We start from the raw sequence: 7,308 nt of genomic DNA, 5'->3' as shown, positions 1-7,308 counted from the left end.
TAGCTTACATTTTAAAGTTGATACATTATAAACATTACAGTTGAACTGATTAGTAATACATATAAAAGGCAAACCAAGCTATCTTAGTATACTTGCTCTTGTTATGCATTATATTTAAGATGATGTGTTATAAAAATGAAATAATTTTAAACATTTAACATCTTCCTAATGTAGAAATAAAGCACATGATACAAAGATAAGAGATTTTCTTAAATGGGAGAATATAGGCACAAGTATAACTAACACTGATTGAAATGGAAACCAAATGGGTCACTCATCTATTCCGCGTTTAGTAATAAAATGGAACAAGATCTCTAAAATTCAATAAGTTAAAAATGAATCAGCACAAAATATGCTACAGTATTCTACTAATAGATCTAAAGTTTCAATTTTCAAGCTAATGAGAATTAGAAAGTGTTACTTATTTTTCAATTCAGAAAATCCTGTACAGAGATAGATAGTTACATTTGAATTTGTGTACCATGGAGGCAGGACTGCCTATTGAGCTCTCTTACCTAGCAGTGTCTGGGACATAGGAGAAGCTTAATAAATGTTTATTAATGTTGAATACATTATCAAGACTCAGCAGAAAATTACTTGATGAGGAATCGAAATTGCACCTTTGAAAAAGAGCTGGCTTGTTCAAGACTGTCCACAAGTGTGTTGCTGAGGTGTTTGGACTTTTTATGGAAGTGAAAGATGGCTTTGCTATTTTTTGAGATAGCATCTCACTCTGTTGCCCAGGCTGGAGTCTCGAGTAGTTGGAACAACAGGCATGCACCACCATGCCTGGCTAATTTTTGTATTTTTTGTAGAGACAGGGTTTGCCAATTTGCCCAGGCTGGTCTCAAACTCCTGGGCCCAAGGGATCCACCCACCTGAGCTTCCCAAAGTGCTGGGATTATAGGCATGAGCCACAGCACCTGGTGAGCAATTCTGACTCAGTAACAAGCTGAGAGAGAACAAGTTTCTTTCTGAATAAAGACAAGAGTTTCCTCTAAATAAAAAAAGGGCCCATCAGTTAACAGGAGGATCTATATGTTGTATAAAATCAGCCCTTTCTTGGTATTGTTAATATATTGTGGTGTGAAATATGAAAAGTGTGGTGTGATAGGATGTGAACAATGTTTCAAGTTTAGACACACATTTTCCTTTTTCCTTAGCAACTAGGCAAGCTGGAAGTAGCAGGAAAAACTTCAAGGGAGAAGTTATTTTACTCAACTTAATGTTTATGAGAATTTTGGAAAGAGGTAATGTTTGAGATTCAAATAAATGTTATCTATATAATGGCAAATCTTGAATATTTTGACTTGTTTTTCAAAAAGCTTTATTTTCTGGCACGAACATGGTATTGTGGGGAAAAATGTTGACAGTTAAGATGCAGGCCAGTCTTTGCTCTACTGTTGAAATGATACATGACCTTGAGCAAGTCATTTAACCTTTTTGAGGGTGACTTTTCTCTTCTGTCCATACTGTACTATGTATGGTTTCCTAGACTTCAGGGAAATGAAGACGACTTTGTTTTATTCCCAATTAACTAAAAGTAACTGTCATGCATGTTTGTTTAATTTTATGTCTTTTATGTTTTTCTGTACCTTTATAGGTTTTCATCTTCAACCTATTAATGTGGTAATTTACATTAGCAGGCTTTTTTTAAAAAAAATATTGAGTTAACCTTGCCTTCTTGGAATAAATCCAATTTAGTCATGATATGCAATTTTTTTTTCACTATAGTGTTGGCTTCAGTTTATGAATATTTTGTTTTGAATTTTTACATCTATAGTCATGAGTGAGATTGGGTTATAATTTTTCCATGTATATTTTTATATTTCCTGAAAAAGTTTGAATAAGATTATTGTTTCTGAACTTATAAAACTATCTGGTCTTGTGGGGATTTTTTGTAGGAAGAGTTTTTAAAAGGTACTCGTTACATTTCTTTAAGAGTTATTAAATCATTCAGTTATTCTGTTTCTTCTAAGTTTTGGTCATTCATTTTTTTGAGAAATTTCTCTTTTTCTTGCTTCCAAATTAATTGGTATAAAGAATTCATAATATATAATTTTATCTTTTAGATATCTGCTGCATCTCTAGCATTTACTTAAAAATTTTTTTCTTTTAGAATCAGGGTCTCACTATGTTTCCCAGGCTGGTCTTGAACTCCTGAGCTCAAGTGATCCACCAACCTTGGCGTCCCAAAGTGCTGGGATTACAGGCATGAGCCACCACACCTAGCCTGCTTTTTTCTTAAAGTGTTTATTCATTCCTTTTTTCATTCTTACCAGAGATTTTATTAATCCTTTCAAGAACTAATGGATAGCCTTGTTCATCTTCTATTTTGTTTCATCTTTCATTTCTTTTTTTTAATGTTCTTTACTTTGGGTTGATTCTGCTGTTATTCTGAGAAATTTATAATTAGAATGCTTAGTTTATTAATTTTTGCATTTCTCCTTTTCTTGTAGAACTTTTTATAGCTGCTTTCCTGAAACTACAGATTTTGATAAGTAGTATCGTTTTCATTATTTCAAACATTTCCTAATTTCCATTTAGATTCCTTCTTGGACCACGGATTACTTAGAAGTATGTGTGTGTGTGTATGTGCATACCTGTATGTGCATATATGGGTGTGGGCACACATACATGTTTTCCAAATGCCCAAGTTTGTTTTTCAGTTACCATTTTCTTAATGATTTCTAACTTATATTATGGTCAGATAATTTCCAGATACTTTGTGTACCGGTGCCTGGTCAATTGTTATAAAGGCGTGCTTTCCAGTGCTTAGGTGCAGTGCTTTATTCTCATCTGCCTATGATACTCACCCAACCTGTCTTACTTGCTTAACTTCCATGCAGCGTGGACTTTCCCTGATCTCCTCAATCTTGACTGAAACCTCTCACTCCTAAATGTCCTCATTTCCTCCTGGCGTACTCCTATTACAGCATTTATCATGGTGTCTTTGTATTTATGTACTACTCTGTCTTCCTTATAAGGAGAGAGACTGAGGGCTCTTTGAGGAAGAGGACTCATTGTATTTAAGTGGTAGATCTATTGTTTCTCAACCTCTCTACATGGTAACGTCTATTCATCTTTTAAAATCCAATTCAAAGACTCTACTTCTTTTTTTATTGAGACAGAGTCTTGCCCTGTTGCCTAGGCTGGAGTACAGTGGTGCCATTTCAGCTCGCTGCAACCTCTGTATCCCGGGTTCAGGCCATTCTTGTGCTTCAGCCTCCTGAGTGGCTGGGAGGCTTCAAGCGAGCACCACCATGCTTGGCTAATTTTGCATTTTCAAAAACATGAGTTTTTGCCATGTTGCCCAGGCTGGTCTTGAACTCCTGACCTCAAGTGATCCACCCACCTTGGCCTCCCAAAGTGCTGGTTTAAAGGCGTGAGCCACCATGCCTGGCCAAGACTACTTCTGGTGTGAGGAGTCTGCTGGTCCAGGCACCACACTGGAAGAATCACTGAAAAAAGCAATTTCCATTTGCCCCGTGTGAGGAAAACCCAATTTCCCCGTATACCCAGCATGCTTCAAGGTCTCCTTGGTATGATTCCCTTTGTTGTCCCAGACCCCTCTGTTAGTCCTGTGTTTTAAAACCAAAGTTTTTCTGCAACCAGTTCGGCTTGCTTCCCCTCCTAGTTGTGCTTCTCCAATTCCATAGTTCCTTTGAGAAAGAGGTTTTCACCCTAATTCTGTGTACGTCCATTTACTCCAACCTCAGAGCAAAGCTACTTTCCTCCCATTCCTCTGATCCCCTGACCTAGTTAGTATCTCTCTCCCTTCAGCAGGATTTCCCTGATCTCAAGCACCCATGTTTCCCCTTAGTTTCCCAGAACTGACCTCTTATCTGTATAAGCACAACCTGGATTCTCTAGCTCACTGGTTTTCTCACTCCTCTCTCCATTGCTGCTCAGCAGAAAGTCTAGGGATCCAGACCTTCTATGCTGGATCACAGCATCCTGGGAACTTTGACATTCCCCTAATCCATCATCTTCAACTCTATCCAGCTAGCTGCATTCTTTCTGCAAAAGGTTTCGGCTCTTCTCCGCTGTGTCCCCACTCCCTGGTCCAACTCTGAGTTCCACCTTCTCATGCCCTGTAACCCCAAGCCCACCTTCCTATGTGAGATTGCAGATAACACTAGGTTGTGCTGCTGTTTGATCTAACCCACCTCTCTTTCTCCCAGCCAGGCTGATTATCCCTCAAGGCCATCAAGGCTTTGGGAGGGTAGGGGTTTTATCTTGAGGAAGAACAAAGTTAAACTGTGCTCAAATTACTAATCAGTTAAAGTCTTATAATACTATACAATAACATTTACCTCAAACTGAATATTATGTTTTTGATGACTCATAAGGCACTTTAATTGATTTTAATGCCTTTTGTCATTAGTCAGATTAATTATTGTGGGTAATTGAAAATGCAAAAAAGTGAAATTAGTAAATCTTTCTGGCTGATAGCATGATGGATATATCAGCTTTTCTTCTGCTAGAAAGGAGATAAAATAGAGTAACATTAATGTGCTCAATATGGCCTATATTTCAGGTTGTTAATAGTGTTAAAATCTTCCTGACATACAAAACTTAGTGGAATATAATTATAAAAGTCCATTTAATAGTTTTAAAGCACTAATATCAAAATTATTCTATAAAGAAGACTTCAGCCCATAATTAGTGTTCACCACAGTATGCACTAAATCTTTCTGGAGTACCATCCCCATCTATCTAATCAGAAAGTTCTTGCCCTACTGAAAAGATACTTAACAAGTCTACTATATCCAATTATATTTGTATTTTATCTAGTTCATAGTATTTCTTTGAAGCTTAAAAGTTATATGTCACAGATGCAAAAATAATATACAGCAACATTCCAAAACACATGTTTTCATAAAACACAACTGATTTATGAAGATAAAAGGATCTCTTTCTTTGAAAATTACTTTCAAAGAGTTTTAGGGTCCAACCACCATTTTCATGATTTTCTCCATAGATAACGGTCTGGTGTAGGCTGCAGTCAATTGCTACATAATTTTTTATCCATCAAGGCTTAATGGAAAGAAGTAAGATGAAAAGGAAATATAAATTTAAAATCTCTGTTCATGGTCTAATGGCCTGTTAACCAGCCAACTTTCCATTTGCAGAAAGCCTTCATTAAGACACCATTAAGGATGGCATTAAAAATTCTGATCTGTTCTGGACTGTAAGTTATGTCTCACATAACAAATTTTAGTTGTGTTCCTTCAGCTCTAATATCTGTATGTAAATATCTATTGTGTTACTTATATCCTGCTATAGGAATATAATGGTACAGACTATTGCAAAATATAGTCCTCAGTTTGAAAAATTCCTTCTTGAAATAAGATGATATCCTTTGAAGCAATATGGATAGAGCTGGAGATCATTATCCTAAGCCAACTAGCACAGGAACAGAAAGCCAAATACCATGTTCTTACTTATAGATGGGAGCTAAAAACTGAGTAGTATTTGAGGGTAAAGGGAAGGAGATGGGTGAGGACCAAAAAACTACCTATTGGGTTCTTACTATCTGGGTAGCAAAATAATCTGTAAATCCAACCCCTGTGACATGCAATTTACCTATATTAACAAACCTGCACATTACCCCTCAACCTTAAATGAAAGTTAATAAAAAATCTAGATCATGTACAGAATCTGGGCCTTATATATATATATGAGAGGGGCATTCCATAGTGGGAGATGAGCTCTGACCCGTTATGTAGAATAATTGCCAAAGCAGAGGACAAGAACTGAGCATTTTAAATAATAAAAAAAAGTTCATTACTTTGTTTTATAGGCACTTCAAATTCATCATGAACCTGATTTGAACTTCTCATCTTTCCCTCCAATCCTTGTGTTCTTCTAGGCAGAATTATAGAAGTATTAAATTTATACTTTCCTGCACCACTCCTGGTTACATTCCAAGTGTATTTTGAATTGTTCTACACCTCTCCAGATCAACTACTATCATTTGAATTCAACATTTTTTTTTTTTTACCTAGATGGTCTCTCGTTCAGCTTTATTGAGACAGAGTTTACATGAAATACTATTTAATCTTTTCAAGGAACAATTCAATGATTTTTGGTATTTTCAGAGTTGTGCAACCATCATAACAGTTCATTTTAGAACATGCTCATCACCCCCAAAAAGAAACCTTTTGTCCATTAACAATCATTCCTCATTTCCCCCAATTCCCCTAGTTCTAAGTAACCACTGATGTACTTTCTGTCTCAGTAGAGTTACCTATTACGGACATTTTGAACCATTGGTATCATACAGGATGGGTCTTTAGGGACTTGCTTCTTTCACTTGGCTTAATGTTTTAAATGTTCGTGCATGTTGCAGCATCTATCATTACTTCATTCATTTTCATTGCTAAATAACATTATGCCATATAAATCTACCATATTTAATTTATCCAATTATCAGTTAATGGGCATTTGGGTTGTTTCTACTTTTTGTTATTATAAATAATGCTGCTATGAATATTCAGGTATAACTTTTTGTGTGGACATATGTTTCAGTTCTCCTGGAGTGTAAATCCTAGGTCATGTGCTAACTGCATGTATAAGATTTTATGAATTGCTAAACTGTTTTCCAAAGTGGCTGCTCCATTTTACACTTCTACTAGCAGTGCATGAGTGTTCAAAATTTATCCATATCTTCACTGACAGTTGCTATTTGATAATCTTTTTTTACTATAGTCATCCTAACAGGTATAAAAATAGCATCTCATTGTTTTGGTTCACATTTATTTATGACTGATGATGTTGTACATCTTCTGTGTGTTTATTGGTCAATTGTAGATTTTGTTTGGATAACATGTAAGCAAACTCTTGTCCCATTTTTAAATTGGTTTGTTTGTCTTTATATTATTGAGTTGTAGGTGTCCTTTCTATATTCTACCAACAAGTCTCTTATCAGATTTATAATTTGCACAAATTTTGTCCCAAACTGTAGGTTGTCTTTTCACACTTTTGATAGTGTACTTTCAAGCATATTTTAAAATAAAGCCCAATTTTTTTTTTTTTTTTTTTTTGAGACGGAGTTTCGCTCGTTACCCAGGCTGGAGTGCAATGGCATGATCTCGGCTCACCGCAACCTCTGCCTCCTGGGTTCAGGCAATTCTCCTGCCTCAGCCTCCTGAGTAGCTGGGATTACAGGCACGTGCCACCATGCCCAGCTAATTTTTTGTATTTTTAGTACAGACGGGGTTTCACCATGTTGACCAGGATGGTCTCGATCTCTTGACCTCGTGATCCACCCACCTTGGCCTCCCAAAGTGCTAGGATTACAGG

The sequence above is a fragment of the Sapajus apella genome, unplaced genomic scaffold (assembly GCF_009761245.1).
Source record: "Sapajus apella isolate SASKATOON/1434 unplaced genomic scaffold, GSC_monkey_1.0 scaffold18, whole genome shotgun sequence".
Classification (NCBI taxonomy): domain Eukaryota; kingdom Metazoa; phylum Chordata; class Mammalia; order Primates; family Cebidae; genus Sapajus; species Sapajus apella.
Note: the sequence above shows the minus strand (reverse complement) of the source record.